Source organism: Lactuca virosa, chromosome 6 (genome assembly GCF_052849685.1).
Source record: "Lactuca virosa cultivar CGN04683 chromosome 6, Lactuca_virosa_CGN04683_v6, whole genome shotgun sequence".
Classification (NCBI taxonomy): domain Eukaryota; kingdom Viridiplantae; phylum Streptophyta; class Magnoliopsida; order Asterales; family Asteraceae; genus Lactuca; species Lactuca virosa.
In genome coordinates, this window is record NC_136431.1 from 196,385,990 (window position 1) to 196,406,538 (window position 20,549).

At 37.7% G+C, this 20,549-nt stretch overlaps 1 pseudogene; it reads left to right on the plus strand.

The window, feature by feature from the left end:
* Nucleotides 1-19,587: 19,587 nt before the first annotated feature.
* LOC145122202 (large ribosomal subunit protein bL12c-like) lies at nt 19,588-20,159 on the plus strand (annotated as a pseudogene).
* Nucleotides 20,160-20,549: the final 390 nt, after the last annotated feature.

Sequence of the window (20,549 nt, forward strand, 5' to 3'; positions counted from 1 at the left end):
CATATTCAAAGAGGATATTGGGAGCACCATAGACCTTGAAGAAATTCAAGAGTTGGCCAATGAAGGAACCTTAGATGACACTAGCACTCAACCAGAGGAAACAGTTCCTGTTGAACTAGTTGATAACTCAATACCTCTTCGAAGATCCACTAGGGTGAGTGTGCCACCTGAGTTGTATGGTTTTCATATTACTTCAGATGGTGACACATTCATCAGTGATAGGACACTGGTAAATTTAGATGAACCAGTTACTTACAAGGAAGCAATGGCAGGCCCAAAGGCTTCCAAGTGGAAAGAGCCAATGGACAGCGAGATTAAGTCCATGTATGACAACCAAGTTTGGAATTTGGTTGATAGTGCACCAGGTCGTAAGACAGTTGGCTGTAAATGGATCTTCTAGAAGAAGACAGACATGGATGGAAATGTGCACACATTCAAAGCTCGACTGGTTGCAAAAGGTTTCACTCAAACCCCAGGGGTTGATGATGTGTGTAAAACGCACTAGTTTTAATCCTACTAACTTAAACACAAAGACAAACATACGAAAGGCAGTGTACCTATCGATTAGCAGTTTAGTTCAGGTAAGTAGGGTATCGAACACAGGGAATGGTAAATAATTAAAATAAATGCTAATATTATCTAAATAAAACAAGTAATAGAAAGGGGGTTTTCTCTAGTTTTGCAAGACTAGAAACTTAAACAATCAACTAAAACTTAAACTAAGCAACTAAGAGCTAAGCAAATAAAAATCAACTAAATTCAATAATTAAGGAGACTTCTGTTTAGGTTTGAATCATTTATTCCTACGGTTGATTTTATGACAAGTGCAATGGATTAATTGGCATTGGCTACCGATTAGTGTGATTAGGTTCACGTTCGCTATTACTAATCCTTAGAAAACAAATTAATTCAAGCAGTGATCAAGTGATTAAACTAATAAATTCCCTAGTTTAATTATTCGGGTTAAATAAGACTTGTAATTGGCTAATCAAATTGGTGATTCAATTAACCTCTTGTTGATGGTGTATCACACAAGCTCACACATTAATTTACCCATTCTCTAGTTAATCCTAGTTTCATATTCACTATTCCTAGGCATATAGCAATGTGTTCACATAAATCATATGAGATAAACAATTAAGAGATGTTCATGCAGCTTAATTACTTAGCTATTAACAGAAAATAGTTATGGTTAATGCATAAGGTTCTTTAACAAGCTTAATAAAACAAGTTCACCAAATTAAATTAATCCAACCACAAAATCAAACCATAATCACAAAATCATCTATCCTAAACAGAAGGTATGAGTTTTAGCTCATGATTACAGCAGAAACAAGCTCAAAAACGAAATCAATTGGTAAAAACATAGTTCAAACAAGAGATTAGGTAAAGAGTAAACTTGATTTTGCCTTGATTCTCCTTAAAATTGAATGTAGGGTTGATTCCTTTGCTTCCCAACGCTCCAGCAGCACCTTTAGTCGACAATTGGCCTCCAAGGGTTCATCTATATGCTAGGGTATCGGGCAGGAATGCCCTTTATATAGATTTTCACAAAACAGAGGTGACTCGTCGAGTCCAGTGACCTACTCGGTGAGTCTGTCACTTAAAACCCGTGTACGGCAAGTCAGCGACTCCAGAATCGCAAAAGTTCGACGTGACTAGTCGAGTTGATGCCCAACTCGTCGAGTCCGTTTGGAATCAGCATTTTCTCAAAACACGAAAGTCGTCCGAAATTGTGTCTAGTTTTCAGAACACTTTGAATCTCGTCAATCGGAGTTACGGTTCATGAGATATGGCCAAAACACTGACGAGGGGTCAAGCTGTCCAACAACATCCTTCTTTCTTCAAAATCCAAGATCCAAGCCTCCAATCGCTAGCTCCGCTTCCTTTTCCTTCCGAGCATGTCATTATTGCTGAAAAATGAAATTCTAAACTAATTAAGCACCTTTTGTTCATTAAATGAGACAAAAACAACATAAAGTATTAAGATAATGCATGAATTTTATAACTAAATATGCTCATATCAGTTGACTATGATGATACCTTCTCGCCAGTAGCTAAGATTAAATCTATTAGGATATTGCTCGCCATAGCTGCCTTTCATGACTATGAAATCTAGCAGATGGATGTCAAGACTGCTTTCCTTAACGGGAAGTTGGCTGAGGATGTTTACATGAATCAGCCAGAGGGTTTTGTTGATGCAAAGTTTCCCAATAGAGTGTGCAAGCTTGAGAAATCCATTTATGGATTGAAACAAGCATCTCGTAGCTGGAATCTTTGCTTCGATGAGAAAGTCAAAGAGTTTGGTTTCTCTAGAAGTGAAGATGAGTTTTGTATGTATATCAAGGCTAGTGAGAGTATAGTAACTTTTATGGTGTTATATGTCGATGACATATTACTCATTGGTAACGACGTTCCAACCTTGAAAGATGTTAAGTCTTGGCTTGGAAAGTGTTTTGCCATGAAAGACCTTGGAGAAGCTGCCTATATTCTTGGGATTAGAATATTGAGAGATAGAAAGAAGAGACTAATTGGACTTAGTCAGAGCACATACTTGGATAAGGTACTAAAAAGGTTAAGTATGGAAAATTCCAAGAAGGCAGAGCTACCTATCCAAAGCAATACCAAGTTGAGTAAGACTCAATGCCCAAGTACAGATGAGGAAATAGATGACTTGAGTCGTGTACCTTATGCTTCCGCTGTCGGATCGATCATGTACGCTATGCCATGTACTCGCCCTGATGTGGCATTTGCTTTGAGCATGGTCAGTCGCTATCAGGGAAACCCGGGTAGAGCTCATTGGATAGAGGTTAAGAATATACTCAAGTATTTGCAAAGGACAAAGGACGGGGTCCTTATGCTTGGTGGCAATGATACTTTGAGAGTAGATGGTTACAGTGATGCCAGTTATCAAACGGATAGAGATAACTTCCGTTCTCAGTCTGGCTGGGTATTTTTACTAAATGGAGGAGCGGTTACTTGGAAAAGTTCCAAGCAAGATATGGTGGCTGATTCTACTTGTGAATCAGAGTACATAGCAGCGAGTGAAGCGTCGAAAGAAGCAGCTTGGTTGAGGAACTTCATCGGAGATCTCGGAGTTGTTCCAACCATCCAGGAACCTATGGAACTGTTCTGCGATAATGAGGGATCGGTTGCCTTAATCAAGGAACCCAGAGATCATGGTAAAACCAGGCATATCGACAGAAAGTACCATTTCATCAGGCATAGAGTAGAAGAAGGCCATCTTGTAGTAAAGAGGGTGTCATCTGAAGATAACCCAGCAGACCCCCTCACAAAGGGTCTGAGTAGGGCTAAGCATATTCAGCATGCTCGGAGCATAGGACTGAAAGATGATATTAGTTTTAGTAGTTAGATTAGTTCAGAAACTTTTTACAAAGTAAATGTAATTGACTTTTGGTGATTAAATAATAAAGTATTATTTATGAGTTTGTTTACTGCCTTTTGTCAATTGTTTATTATTGTGTTTCATTTTTTTTCATGTTTTTACTTCCCGAATAATATGATTATTCAAACTCCACAGTCGCTCATACTTTTGGAAGTAAGTAGTGAATTAAGACTGTCGTGAATTGGATTGCAGATTGTCTAAGGATAGACATGGCAATAGAATTGCTGCAATGTTCATGAGTACTCAGAAATTGAGATTTGAGTATTGGATAAACCCTCGCTCAGAGTATCACTTCATGGAATTCATCACGAGTAATACTGAGACGATAATATCTTATAATCTTGAAACGAAGATATATGAGTTGTAATTTACAAAGTCGGTTATATATTGGGGATACGAAAACGCATCAGTAACTTGGTGCTATAAAACGTATTGTCATGTATAATTTGATGAGTAAAAGATACAAGCATATGAGTCAACGTTTATTCGTTCCTTTTGCCCTAACCGAAAAAGCGATATATGTGGGCCCCTCGATGATTTGGTGTTGACTTATGTGTTGGGCCCAGCCAGGACTAGATTGATGTGTTCAATTAGAAGTCCTACATCATCACAAATCAGAAATCGGGAAACATAGATTCTAGACAAAGAGATTGATTACATTCCATGTCTTATGTCTGGGGATATCTTGCAGAACGAAGGATTATATGATCACTTATCTATGGACATGTAACTGACCGGGTCAGAGTTCAGCAGCAGCTTTTGGAAGCTACAATTTGCTGGTCAAATTTAGAAGGCATACTAGCATTTATAGTTACAGACTTATCCAAGTGGGAGACTGTTGGATTAGGTGTCTAAGCCCATAACTATAATTGGTATGTACTTGAATTGATAGCAGCACAGTCATTTTGGGTTGCCCTCAAACCTAGCAACTGGACAAGGAAATTATGAAAGGAGAGATATTGATTTTTTATAAGATTAATAAATTAATATAAATGATTTATTAATATGTTAAAAGATTAATATATTAATTAGAAATCATAAGGTTTAATTAATAGTTAGCCAGAAATTAATTAGAATTAATTTTGGGGTTAATTGTATTAATTATAAAGTGCAGGGACTAGTTTGCAATCATCAAATAGTTGAGTGGAAGGCTCCAGAACCTCCTCGGAAGGAGGTGGACGAAATCTATAGAGAAAACCCTAAGGATTTCGTCCAAGGGGCTTGGATAATGCCTTTGGATTAGCTTAGGCCCCAAGCAAAGGAGTATTAGGGTTTTCCAAACCCCAGATCCCTCAGCTATATAAGGAGCCTCCCAGCTCCTAAATTTGGCCACTCCTTCCCTTGTGAAACCCTAGGGCTGATTTTTGCATACCCTATTCTCTCTCCTTCAAGTTTCCTTCTTGCTAGCTTTTGGGTGTGACTCCATTAGAGGCATTACACTTGTGGTGCTAGGCTTCCAAGAAGATCAAGTTCAAGAGGATTAACAATTGTTTGCTATAACAATTGAAAGGTATGTAATTCTAAAACCCTAGTTTGTTAATTTTGAAAATAGCCTCTCTCCTCTAGGGTTCTTGTTTTGCAATTCAAAGTTATATGTTCAATAGTTAAAACATAGATCCAAAGTAGGTTGCATGTGAACTTAGGAATTGTTTTCTAGTTTATTTGTTTCACCTAAAACCCATCAATCCGTGGATTCTCTGCTTTTGGGATTGATCAGAAAGGCCCAGGTAGAGGGGGTTCGGAAAGAGAACTGGAAACAGGAAAGGATCAGATGTAACATTGACAGATTTGTCACGGATAGTCAAGGGTTATTGACCCGGTGTGGTTGGGTCTGGGTTCCAGTTTCTGGTGGGGTCATACATATTGTGTTAAAGGAGGCTCATAAGTGTCGCTTTTCTCAATACACCCGGGAGCCACCAAGATGTATCGGGATTTGAGATTGAGCTATTGGTGGCCGTGTATGAAGAGGGAGATAGTCTGGTATGTCGAGAGATGCTTGACCTGCAGGATGGTCAAGGCTGAGCATCAGAGGCCGCATGGAAAGCTGCAGCCACTGGAGGTTCCCATGTGGAAATGGGAGCAGATCACCATGAATTTTATCACCAAGTTGTCGAATACGGCAAAGGGTTTTGATGTTATATGGGTCATCGTGGATCAATTGACCAAGAGTGCCCACTTTTTAGCCATCCGGGAGAGCTCTTCGACCGAAACGTTGGCCGATGTTTATGTCCGAGAGATTGTTGCTCGCCATGGGGTTCCGATTTCCATTGTTTCTGACCGAGATGTTCGGTTCACCTCCCGTTTCTGGCAGAAGTTCCACAAGGAACTGGGCATGAGGCTACATTTCAGCACTGCATATCATCCGCAGACCGACGGCCAGAGTGATCGGATGATACAGAACCTTGAGGATATGTTGTGGGCCTGTGTTATTGATTTTGGTGGGAGTTGGGACTCCTACCTACCTCTTGCGGAGTTCTCCTATAACAATAGTTATCACTCCAGCATTAGTGATCCTCCATTTGAGCTCTTGTGTGGTCGGAGGTGTCGTACCTCGGTTTGTTGGGGTGAGGCTGGTTACAGGGTCATGGGAAGGACCGAAGTAGTCCTTCAGACCATGGAGCTTATTCAGCAGATCAGGCAGAGGCTGCAGACATCATAGAGTGGGCATAAGAGCTATGTCAACCGGCACCGATCGGAGTTCTAATTTCAGGTCGGAGATATGGTATTACTGAAGGTCTCACCTTGGAAAGGTGTGATACGCTTCAGGAAGAGGGGGAAGTTAGGCCCCCAGTATATTGGGCCTTTTCGAGTGATTGTCAGGGTTGGCAAGGTGGCTTACAGTTTGGATCTACCTGAGGAGCTTAATATGATTCACAGCACTTTCCATGTTTCGCAGTTGCGAAAGGGCATATTGGACGATGAGGCAGTGGTTTCCTTGGATGACATGCAGGTCGATGAGCGCCTGAACTACGTTGAGAGACCAGTGGATATTTTAGAAAGGAAGATGAAGATTTTGAGCAACAAGGAGATACCTTTGGTAAAGGTACAGTGGAAGCATAGGAGAGGCTCCGAGTGGACCTGGGAGCCGGAGTCTGAGATGCGGGAGCATTATCCTGAGTTATTCGTTGCGGCCGACTTCGAGGACGAGGTCTAGTTCAAGTAAGTTGAGAATTGTAATATCTCGATGATACGGTACTTCTAAATTTAACCCTATAATTCTAATACGTTGCATTCTGGGTCACTAAGTAGAAGGAAGTGTGCATGGGAAGCCCTAGTGGCAATTTTGTAATTTTGTAGGTATGTGAGTACGCCATGCGTACGTGTGTACACATAGCGCACTAAGGCGCCTTAGTATGCAGGGCGTACGTGCCCAAAATGCAAACCCTAATTTTTAGGGTTTGGCTCATACTTAAATACCATTATAGCCTCATTTTCCCTCACCTTATCAGCCTCCACCATCTCATACGTGTTTGCAACCCTAGTATCATCTTAAGGATCCATTTCTAAGCTTGTCTATGTGTTTTGGTGCTCTTGAAGAAGAAGGAAGGAAGAGGATACCACCTTGAAGGAGTAAAGCTCTCTCGATCCAGGATCACACCACCTTTTGGCACCATTTAGAGGTATCAAGTTCTGAACTTGGTGTAGTTTCTTGTAGATCTTGTTTTTGGTTAGTTTTAGTTTCTTTTGTCCTAAATGTGGTGTTTCGTGAACAAATCATGTTCTTGGCCCATTAAGTTGTCCTTTCAGACCCTTAGGAGGGTCTTGAGTCATAAAAATGGATTTCAAAGGGTTGGTTTTGCTCCATGCATCTTGTAGAATGTCTTGATGGATTAAGAAGTTGATTTAAGTACTTAATGGGCATGCAAAGTCATAAAGTTGGAAACTTTAGGACTCTTGAGTGTATTTTCGCCATGGATCTAAAATATGGACATAAGTGCTAAAGCCATTAAGCACTTAATGAGTTTTGAAGTTCATGGAGTACGCCCTGTGTACGAGGTCAACCACCCCGATGGTGGTCAACGTGCGAGGAAGCGAGTACGCCCCGCGTACTCATTCTGAGGAGACTTGGCTGAGTTGACTCGGATGGGTTGACTCAGTGGATTTGGCCAGTTTGACTTTGACTTTGACCAAGTTTGACTTAAGGGTATTTTGCGATTTTGATTATGATTGGTCATTTGGTTGGATAGGTGACAGTGTGAGCTGAGATTCGAAGTCGGGACCTCGTCAGCTACTGTTCAGTCTGTGAGGTGAGTTTTTCTCACTATATTTGCGGGTCGAAGGCGCCAAGGCCGACCCATTGGATTAGATATCATGTTATGTGATAGTATATATTGTGTTGTAGTGATCTGTCAGATCGGTATCCTTGTATATAGAATGATACTATGCTTAGTGATCTGTAAGATATGTCTGATTGTCTGGACTGGTTATATGTATGCTTATCTGTTATGTATATGTCGACATGGTTATGTGTGGTTGGGTTGAGGCGGACCAGTGTAGACTGAAGGCCAAGAGACCCAGGGCGTCCCGGATAGGCTGTAGGCCCGAGGGGCGTACGAGTCAGGCCGAAGGCCCGGAGAACGTTCCAGACGGTTTGAAGGCCCGGTGAGGCATACCAGTCATGCTGAAGGTTCTATGAGCGTACCAGATAGTCAGTAGCCCGGTGCGGCGTTCCAGTCAGGTTGAAGGCTCTGTATACATGTTGTTTGTTATTATGCTTATGTTATGTGTTGGTACTTTAGGGGAAACTCACTAAGTGTTGGCTTACAGTTTTGGGTTATGTCTCAGATATTTTGGATGACCGCGGGAAGGCAAAGGTGTGACCGTACACATCCTCTGTTTATGGTCTATGATTTTGGGAAACTCTGATGTCTGAAATGTTTTGAAAACTATTTTGTAAACATTTTATGGTTTTGGATTGTATTTAAAAAGTTTAAATTTATCATGATTTTTATGGGTGTTACACAAATTGTAATATGACTAGTTATCTTGGTTGGATTTCCTAGTGCTAACAATTAATGAATAACTAACACAATGATCATGCAATTAGTGAAAACATAATTAATTAAATATATTCAAACTATGAACGATATGATCTAGTGATTTCTTATCAATGGTCCTGACAATCAATCGATTCATAACATGGATTCTACAACTCTCTAACACAGTCAAAATAACAGATTAACATTACCTAACCCTAGGATTTGATCAATCTTTAATCCTAACTGTTTAATGGTCATAAACTAATTAAGATTCAAGTTAATGTAATTAGATTGGTCATCTCAACTACACATAACTCACCAATAGGCAATAAAAATCATAACTTTAACATGAAAGGTAAGGCGATCAATCGAACACAAGTATTAACCAAATTCACACAATCCAACTAACGAAATCAAAACATATTCAACTAGGGTTCATCAAGATCTAGTGAAAGTAAAATTTTTTACAACATATTCAATAAATTAAAGCACAAAAACATCACCAAAATATTACGAGACACGATCATCAAGTAAACCCGAAGTGAAATCTCGATACATTGGCGCTTGAATCTTCAAATCCTTGCTCCAATTGAATCTCTAGCTTCAAAATCGACCCCTGGAGGGTTTTTGGACAACACAACGAAGTAAAATTCACATCTATAGGCTGCCTAAGGCTGCACCACCGATTAGGGTTGGAAATTTCATGTTTTTATAGATTCAACGGCCCCACGGCATGGAAAAGGACTTGCTACGCTGTGGAAGATGGAATTTTCATGTCCATGAATTTATTTTTTTTATTTTCCATGTTGTGGAAATGGCTTTGCCACTGTGTAGGACTAGGAATCAAAATTTGACATAAACTCATAAGTCGTCCGAAATTTTGTCTAGTTTTCAGAACATCTTGAATTTCGTTATTCGGGGTTACGAGTCAGGAGATATGGCTAATACACTAAAGAGAGGTCAAGCTGCCAGCAACATCATTGTTTGTGTCTTTTTCAACTCATTTCTCCTGCTTTTGCATCCCAACTCCAATTTTAACTGTAATTAAAAATTTTCAAAAATATTAAGTTTCGTATATCTAAAAATATAATATTTTAATCAAATATATTAAGAAAATGACCTAAAATATATAGTTAAGTAAGGTCATATCAGGTTACACACGTGAGTACTATATTAGTATTCCCCGTCCCTTTTAGACAGCCAAAAATGTTGTGTCTATATCAGGCAACCATTAGGTCCATGGTCATCTATTGGAGTAGGATGACGACCACTGTCTAACCGTCTTGTGGAACGCTAGCAGACTTATAGTCTGTAAGTGTTAATAAATTATACTGATCCTGATGATTAAGATTGTATGTTCATTCGTTGTATTCTACCCCCCCCCCAAATGGTTGCCTTTATTGACTAATGCATGTTGCCAAGGAATCCCCGAAGCAGTATAGTTAACTCGTTACTTATAGTGATCCCTCGGGATAAATCTCACAAGATAATTGTTATATGATTAGTATGTGAGGATCAACGGAGTGGGTAATTAAGATTATATATATATTTATGTTGTATTGTTGCATGACATATGGTTTTGCAGGTTTATTCATTACGATTTATTATCATTCAAACATTATGGGATTAGAAACCTTATGTACCTTTCTAGATTTTCCCAAACCTGCCCCACTCAATTTAAATGCATCACAGGTAGCGGTGTTAAGACTGTGTAGACTTAAATCAAATGTTGAGTGACTAAAGAGTAGACTTGCAATAGTATTCAGGATCATTATGTAACACCCGTCAAAATTAGGTCAATAACAATCACATGTGATTATGCCAATCATGTAATGTGATTTTGTTAAACTAGTAATGTGATAAACTTACTATGTAATTCATGTTAAAGTATGAACTTTCATGATACAACTCAAAGTATACGTTCATACGATTACAAAAATATAGAGAACATCTAAATCTGATTTCGCGTGAAGAAGTTATGATAAATTCTAACGCTATAATGCCTTATAACAAGAGGAATTTAAAATAGACTTAGAATTAGCTATTCGAGTCTAAACGAAAGTCGTAGTACTCGGAATTACCAACGCATGCATATAAAGAACGCCGAAAACGGAGTTCGTATGCAAAAGTTATGGCCTTCCGAAGATGAAGCTGTCAGAAACCCTAATTTGACTGAACTCATGACGTGAGCATCAAAAATTCACGACGTGAGGAGTCAACAGACACTAATCGGAGCTAGAAAACACGCGTTAAGGCTATGGGGTGACTCATGGAAGTTCACGACGTGAACATATCATGTTCACGACGTGAATGGCCCCAGAACACCCTATAAATAGCGATCAAAGCTCATTCAATCCTTACACCTTCTCCTTTCATTCTCTCTCGTTTCCGAAGGCCGCTTTCCTTTCTCGAGCCTGACAACGACGAGCCTCTGACCGTTTAGATTCTATAATCACGCTACTAAGGTGAGTTTCACGGCCCGACTTTCTAATATTTTCGGGGGAAAACGCATGCTAAATATTATATATACGTTATTATTATGTCTATATGATAGTATATTAGTATCAACGTAGATAGTTATAATAACCGGGATATAGTTATTTCATATTTGAAAGTATACAACTATCGTAAAGTTGTTAGCATGTTATTGTTATAGTAGTGTACTAATGTAGATCTTGAGTTATACTTAGGATTCTATATATATTATGTGTGCGATATAGTTCCAGAGTTATACTCGGAAGTTCTATATGTTAATTGATAAATATGTTGTTATTATTGGTTTTATGTCAAGATAAAACCATGTATGTTATATGTTGTTGTTATTGGTTTTATGTCAAGATAAAACTGGATATGTTATATGTTGTTATTGTTAGTTTTATGTTAAGATAAAACTTAGTATTGCTATTGATAGTTTTATGTCAAGATAAAACTCGGAACGTTATATGTTGTTATTATTGGTTTTAGGTCAATATAAAACCTGCTTTTACTCCAAGATATAGCTGTTATACTGCCTAAATGTTATGAAGTTAGGAGTAATGTTTAAAAGCATAGTCTAGTGACTTAGGGTTTTAGACATGAAAATGCTTTTGTTGTTAGAGCTATAGGAAGCCGTCAAAGTCTACATGAGCTACCTCATTCATCAACTAAGATTGGGGATCTTAGTGGAAGTCCTCTGACCTGTAACCGTTAATCTCGTGTGAGCGAGGAAGTCGCGTATGAATAAGATACGGGTTGACGACCCCACTCGTGGTTGTTAATTACAACCCAAGACAAGTGAGTGACGATTCGTTCCTTTTATTTTTATTTCGGCGTCGATGAAGCGCGCGGTGTTGTTTCTCATGGTAAATCATGAGTGTATTGTTTCTCATGGTAAATCATGAGTGTATTGTTTTGTCAGAGGTTTTGTTGTCAAGCAGCGGTTACGGACTCATGGTAGCAAATTGTTAGAAGCATTATACTTTGTCGTTATACAAGTATTAATGTTAAGTATAAGTTTCCCCCTACTTATACCCTAGGTACTACTTGTATATTAAGTAGATAATTATACCTAACACACATACTCGTATAGAATTGAAATAGATTTATACGTAGCGGTTTTACTCGTATAGAATTGAAATAAGATTTATACGTAGCAACTTTCGTTTGTATGGAATTACAAACACTTATATTCATAGTATATGAGACTTATAGGTAAACTACTTATTTGGTAAGTAAACTTTTATACCTAGGATATATATACTAAACGTTGGAGAGTCAAAATGATACTTTCAAAACTATACTTTTGAACTTGGAAAATGTATTATTTTTATATGGAGTCAAAACCTGTGGACTCACCAACTTTATGTTGACGTATTTTTAAATTGCATGTGTTTTCAGGAAGTTGATAACTATGATACGAGAAATGACGTTACACTGCCCGGTGTTTCCGCCGACGGTCGGGGTGTGACAAATTGGTATCAGAGCTATTAACTATAGTGAATTAGTACTTTCTTAGGAAAGCACGACTATAGTTTAGGGCTTACTCTGTTAGGTTTAGGTATATCCCTCAACCTACAAATAAAAAGTATTAGTAATTATACTACTGAAGGACTACTTACGGGAGCGGTGACAAGGATAGACATGTCGATTTGGGTTGTTGGATTTCAGAACGGCTATATGCTAAAATGATCCTGTCCACCGACTGTCCTGACTGGCCGGTGCCTTATCAGCTAGACCTGAAGTAACAAACAATAATTAATAATACTCGTGAATACAACAAACACAAAGATATAGAGTTATGTATGAACTCAGTCTCGCGATGAGAACACATGTATATAACCCAAAAATATAGAAAACCCAAACCCTCGATAAGAATTCAACGCAAGGTTTTAGGTCAAACTACTTAGTCGAGTTTTATTGTACATGGTACGAACCACAACTAAACGTAGACTGATCACTTATGTTTAATTTTGGTCAGACCGATGCACAACCAAACTTGAATACGGTGGTTGATAGACTAAAACACTTGAAGATTCTAGAAGATTAAAGATAGATCTCAGATCAGGATACCATCAACTCGAAGTACAAGAAGACGATTTTCTGAAGACAACATTTAGGACTCGGTATGGTCAATCTAAGTTCCTAGTTAAGTCTTTGGATTGACCAGCGCTCCAACAATGTTTATGGATCTCATGAATAGTGTTTGCAAAACCGTACTTAGATAAATTCGTGATTATGTTTGTCGATGATATATTGATATATTCATGAGCCAAGAAAGAACACTGTCAACACTTGCAAATAATCTTGGAACTTCTAAGAAAAGAAAAGTTGTACGCCAAATTCTCCGAATGTGAATTTTGGATTAGAGAAGTACAAATTTTTACATGTAGTTAGTAACAAATGGATTCATGCCGAACCCTCCAAGATTGAAGCAATTAAGAATTGGGAAGCACCAAAGACGCCAACAGAAGTGCGTCAATTCTTAGGACTTGCTGGCTATTACCAAAGATTCATAGAGAATTTATCTAAAATAGCCAAGCCACTTACAACACTAACCCAGAAAGATATGAAGTTCAACATGGAAGAAAAACAAGAAGCTGCTTTTCAGAAACTGAAGCAAATGTTGTGTAGTGCACCAATCCTATCTCTTCCATATGGGACCGAAGATTTCGTCGTATACTGTGACGCATCAAATCAAGGATTGGGATATGTGTTGATGCAAAGAGCAAAGGTTATCGCCTACGCATCACGACAACTTAAGGTGCATGAGAATAATTACACTACCCATGGTCTTGAATTGGGAGCTGTAGTTTTTTTTTTTGCACTAAAAATCTGAAGACATTGAACTACTAAAAGATTGCAACAATAAAGTCCTTGTTAAAGTGCAAAAATTTTATAAAATTACGAATGTGAGATTCGTTTTTCATCCCGGAAAGGCAAACATGGTAGCAGATGCCTTGAGCCGGAAATAATATATTAAACCCCGTCGGGTACGAGAATTAACCATAACTATCCATTCTAACTTTGCAACACAAATTAGAGAAGCTCAACTTGAGGCTCTGAAAGAAGAAAACATCAAGAAGGAAGCTTTGCGAGGAATGGAAAAGCAACTTATACAAAAAGATGACGGAACGCGACACTTTATGAACCGAATTTGGACGCCTAAGTTCGGTGGAGTCAGGGACTTGGTCTTAGAAGAGGCCCACAAGTCCAGATATTCCGTGCATCCAGGGTCTGACAAAATGTACTTAGACTTAAAAGTACATTATTGGTGGCCAAACATGAAGGCTGAAATTGCTACTTATGTGAGCAAATGCTTGACTTGTTCTAGAGTAAAGGCAGAACATCAAAAGCCTTCAGGTTTACTTCAAACAACCGGAAATACCTGAATGGAAATGGGAGCAGATATCAATGGACTTCATCACTAAGTTACCCAAAACTCCTAGTGGGTTCGACACTATTTTGGTAATAGTCCATAGATCGACTAAGTCCGCCCATTTCTTACCAATTAAGGAGAACGGAAAGATGGAGAAGCTGACTAGAGTTTATCTTAAGGAAATTGTCAGATTGCATGGAGTTCCAAATTCTATTATTTCTGACCGAGATAGTAGATTCACTTCACAATTTTGGCAATCTCTACAAAAATCCTTAGATACACGTCTAGATATGAGTATAGCTTACCATCCACAGACTGATGGTCAGAGTGAGAGAACCATTCAGACTTTAGAATATATGCTACGAGCCTGTGTTATTGACTTTGGAAATGCATGGAATACTCATTTACCGTTAATTGAGTTTTCCTACAACAATAGTCATCACGCCAGCATCAAGACTGCACCATTTGAGGCTCTTTATGGATGAAAATGTCGTTCCCCAGTGTGTTGGGCAGAAGTTGGAGACACACAATTGGCCATAGAACATATAGGTGATACCTTATGTGCCGAGCTAGAAATAATCCACAAGACAAACTCAAAAGATCGTGCAAATTAAGGATCCATTCAAGGCAGCACGTGATCGTCAGAAGAGTTATGCTGACGTAAGACGTAAGCCTTTAGAATTCCAAGTTTGAGATAAAGTAATGTTGAAGGTCTCTCCTTGGAAAACCGTAAATCGATTCAGGAAACGAAGCAAACTAAACCCACGGTATATAGGACCTTTTTCTAGCAAGAATTGGTTTTGTCGCATACCAACTCAAGTTACCTCAAGAGCTAAGCAATGTACACGATGTTTTTCACGTGTCAAATCTCAAAAGATGTCTATTCGATGACACTCTTGTTGTACCTCTCGACGAGATACAAGTCAATACCAAACTTAACTTTGTAGAAGAACCTATCGAAATCATGGATCGATACACCAAATGATTAAAACAAAGTCGTATTCCCATAGTGAAAGTTCGATGGAACTCTTTACGAGGACCTGAATATACTTGGGAATGTGAATATCAGATGAAACAAAAATACCCCCAACTATTTAACAAAACCCCATCCACAAGATAAATTTCGGGACAAAATTATTCTAACGGGGGGAGAATGTAACACCCGTCAAAATTAGGTCAATAACAATCACATGTGATTATGCCAATCATGTAATGTGATTTTGTTAAACTAGTAATGTGATAAACTTACTATGTAATTCACGTTAAAGTATGAACTTTCATGATACAACTCAAAGTATACGTTCATACGATTACAAAAATATAGAGAACATCTAAATCTGACTTCGCGTGAAGAAGTTATGATAAATTCTAACGCTATAATGCCTTATAACAAGAGGAATTTAAAATAGACTTAGAATTAGCTATTGGAGTCTAAACGAAAGTTGTAGTACTCGGAATTACCTACGCGTGCATATAAAGAACGCCGAAAACAGAGTTCGTATGCAAAAGTTATGGCCTTCCGAAGATAAAGCTGTCAGAAACCCTATTTTGACTGAACTCACGACGTGAGCATCAAAAATTCACGACGTGAGGAGTCAACAGACACTAATCGGAGCTAGAAAACACGCGTTAAGGCTATGGGGTGACTCATGGAAGTTTACGATTTGAACCTATCATGTTCACGACGTGAATGGCCCCAGAACACCCTATAAATAGCGATCAAAGCTCATTCAATCCTTACACCTTCTCCTTTCATTCTCTCTCGTTTCCGAAGGCCGTTTTCCCTTCTCGAGCCTGACAACGACGAGCCTCTGACCGTTTAGATTCTATAATCACGCTACTAAGGTGAGTTTCACGGCCCGACTTTCTAATATTTTCGGGGGAAAACGCATGCTAAATATTATATATACGTTATTATTATGTCTATATGATAGTATATTAGTATCAACGTAGATAGTTATAATAACCGGGATATAGTTATTTCATATTTGAAAGTATACAACTATCGTAAAGTTGTTAGCATGTTATTGTTATAGTAGTGTACTAATGTAGATCTTGAGTTATACTTAGGATTCTATATATATTATGTGTGCGATATAGTTCCAGAGTTACACTCGGAAGTTCTATATGTTAATTGATAAATATGTTGTTATTATTGGTTTTATGTCAAGATAAAACCATGTATGTTATATGTTGTTGTTATTGGTTTTATGTCAAGATAAAACTGGATATGTTATATGTTGTTATTGTTAGTTTTATGTTAAGATAAAACTTAGTATTGCTATTGATAGTTTTATGTCAAGATAAAACTTGGAACGTTATATGTTGTTATTATTGGTTTTAGGTCAATATAAAACCTGCTTTTACTCCAAGATATAGTTGTTATACTGCCTAAATGTTATGAAGTTAGGAGTAATGTTTAAAAGCATAGTCTAGTGACTTAGGGTTTTAGACATGAAAATGCTTTTGTTGTTAGAGCTATAGGAAGCCGTCAAAGTCTACATGAGCTACCTCATTCATCAACTAAGATTGGGGATCTTAGTGGAAGTCCTCTGACCTGTAACCGTTAATCTCGTGTGATCGAGGAAGTCGTGTATGAATAAGATACGGGTTGACGACCCCACTCGTGGTTGTTAATTACAACCCAAGACAAGCGAGTGACGATTCGTTCTTTTTATTTTTATTTCGGCGTCGATGAAGCGCGTGGTGTTGTTTCTCATGGTAAATCATGAGTGTATTGTTTCTCATGGTAAATCATGAGTGTATTGTTTTGTCAGAGGTTTTGTTGTCAAGCAGCGGTTACGGACTCATGGTAGCAAATTGTTAGAAGCATTATACTTTGTCGTTATACAAGTATTAATGTTAAGTATAAGTTTCCCCCTACTTATACCCTAGGTACTACTTGTATATTAAGTAGATAATTATACCTAACACACATACTCGTATAGAATTGAAACTAACACACATACTCGTATAGAATTGAAATAGATTTATACGTAGCGGTTTTACTCGTATAGAATTGAAATAAGATTTATACGTAGCAACTTTCGTTTGTATGGAATTACAAACACTTATATTCATAGTATATGAGACTTATAGGTAAACTACTTATTTGGTAAGTAAACTTTTATACCTAGGATATATATACTAAACGTTGGAGAGTCAAAATGATACTTTCAAAACTATACTTTTGAACTTGGAAAATGTATTATTTTTATATGGAGTCAAAACCTGTGGACTCACCAACTTTATGTTGACGTATTTTTAAATTGCATGTGTTTTCAGGAAGTTGATAACTATGATACGAGAAATGATGTTACACTGCCCGGTGTTTCCGCCGACGGCCGGGGTGTGACAGATTAGCTCTTTACGTTGTAACTATGTTGTGTATTGATTATGACATCCTTACGATTTTATTAATTTGAAAACAAACATCTGTACTCAAATGTTTTAATATACTGGGATTTTCCATAAAGAAAGATGTTATGGTTTTTAAATCATAAAGAAAAAGTTTCTTTTCGGTTATGGAAAATAGGGGATGTCACAAATTGTTACTTGACTCATCGAGTCTCGTAATACAACTTCTAAACGGCTCAACCACGTAAACCGTTCGCTCGATCGCTCACTTATGGTTATCTTGTAACATATGTTTTATAACCCTCGTTAACCAGGTTAAGAATCCCCACCGTGGAATTCAACTATCCAACATGTTATTAAGTCTATAACAACACCGTATTATAGACATGACAATTTAACTCGGGTCCCAACCCTCGTTTTATAACTACGATATCGTAAATAACACATCGAATAACTAAATTGCGAAACAACGATTATACCCTGTTTCAATATCGATTCCTATATATCGGTGTTAGCACATACTTCCGTACACTATGTAACGCTACGCAACTGTCTGGAGCTTTCGTCAGCAACACATATAAAAATGACGGAAGACGCCTATTTAAAGGTTGACTAGTCGGTAGACGTGTCGCGCCCAAGGACAAGTGTTAATTCTGGAGCTGCTATGTGTCTTGTTGATTGCCATGTTTAATCTCCGTTTACGCGTGTTTTTCTTGACTCAACACAAGGCATGTCGCGCTTTATAAGAAGCGTGTCGAGCTTCTCCAATTTTTTGACTTTTTCTCAAATAGAAGCGTATTTTTCGAACAGCCATAACTTTCTCATATGGACTGTGATTCTGACGAACTTTATATCCACATAATCATCATTGGGAGAACTACAACTTTTCTTTAGTAATCACTCACTAATAACCTTTGTATTTCGTTTAATCATTTTCTTAATTAGTAATGATTTTCTGATCATTACAATCTTCACCCCTTAGATTCCATCATCGGAATCTATTCGAGATGTCTAACAACATCTCTTAAATTCACATTTTATCTTATTGTTGATCCCAACCTCACTCGTTATCTTGTTATAATGATCTACTTTACTATACTCCTTGCATTTGTATAAGGGTATCTCCCTTTCAGTTCTTGCTTTATAAAACTTATCTAGAGTTTACTACACTTACACTTATTCATAGTCTTCTTAGACTTTGTGTTCAATTTTCATTATGTTAATCATATCCTTATCTTACGAGTCATTAGGGCTTTAATCCTCTTGTAGGTGTACTTTGTGCCTTCATCTTTAATTATAGTCTTTACATCAAACCACACCAAAGCGACTATTTTTGCAAGTTAAAAGAATTTTGGCGGTACCTATATAAAATAGCAAACCACAAGGAGATTTTGGCGATTTTCTCTTAATCATATAAGATAAGTTTATTGTTAAAGAATTTATTTCCTTTGAAAATTTTCGAGTCTAACACTTCTTTTTCTAAATTTACCCTCGCAAACAACATTATCAAATTAGACCATGGTATTTGGGATATATATATATATATATATATATATATATATATATATATATATATATATATATATATATATATATATATATATATATATGTATATGTATTATATATAGAGAGAGAGAGAGATAGGTTCAGGTGTTTAATGTATCTATTGTGTTATTGTATGCATAAATATGGGCCAATCAAAATTTAAAATAAAAATAAATAATTAAATAAATCAATGAGGGTTATTTAGTAATTTGATAAATGAATTCTATAAATAGTCCCTTTATTTTAGGGATCCGTTTATTATTAACCCTATTAAAATCCACCTACACCGTAATAGGATCACACCGGTGAACTAAATCCTAAATCCGCCTCTTTCTTCCTCTCTGCGTCGTAGGTCACTTTCCTCATTGTCTCCATCACCGATTAATCGTTCTCCTCGCCACTGCTTCTTCCTCCTAATACCATTTACAGTTTCTGATGAAAATTAATGGCAGTGGCTCAATCTTCGTCGATCAATGAAGCATACTCGCCTCTCCCCTATCTTTACGCCGCTACCACTCAAGCTGCATCTCCCGCAGTCTTTTCCCCCAAACAAACCCTAGAATTCCCCCTCCGAACCCCCAAACTCTCCCACCGATTGACATTTCTCCGCCCCGTTGCCGCCGTCGCCGAGGGGAAGGTTGTAGAGCTAGGCGATGAAATTTCAAACCTAACCCTTGCAGATGCACAAAAGCTAGTTGAGTACCTCCAAGACAAGCTTTGAGTCACCGCCGCCTCCTTTGCTCCTGCTGCAGTTGTTGCCGCACCTGGCGCTGAAGCTAAAGCACCTGTTGCCGTGGAGGAGAAGACGGAGTTCGATGTTGTGATTGATGAGGTTCCTAGTAACGCGAGGATGGCGATGATTAAAGTCGTTAGAGCTTTGACGAGTCTGGCGCTTAAGGAGGCAAAGAGCTTATTGAAGGACTTCCGAAGAAATTCAAGGAAGGAATATCGAGAGATGAAGCAGAAGAGGCTATGAAACAACTTGAAGGAGCTGGCACAAAAATTTCGATTGTTTAGATCACGAATTTGTGGTAACTTTTTCTTTTTCATGTTTGCCTAATGCAATGTGTTACTAGTTCTTCAGTTTTGTAGTTGAAATTTATCATATTACGATTTCATGCCTTAATTTACTCTCTATACTATCTTCATTTTCTCTGTTAAATCCGATGATGTTAAATATTAATACCTCTTGTAACTGATTTATCCGAAGCTTTTGCTATATGTTCTTACGATTCTCCAAAGTATCTATTATGATGAACATTACGAGATAGCAATATATATATATATATATATATATATATATATATATATATATATATATATATATATATATATATATATAGATATATATATATATATATATATATATATATCTATATATATATCTCCGAAGTTGTGGTTGCTTCA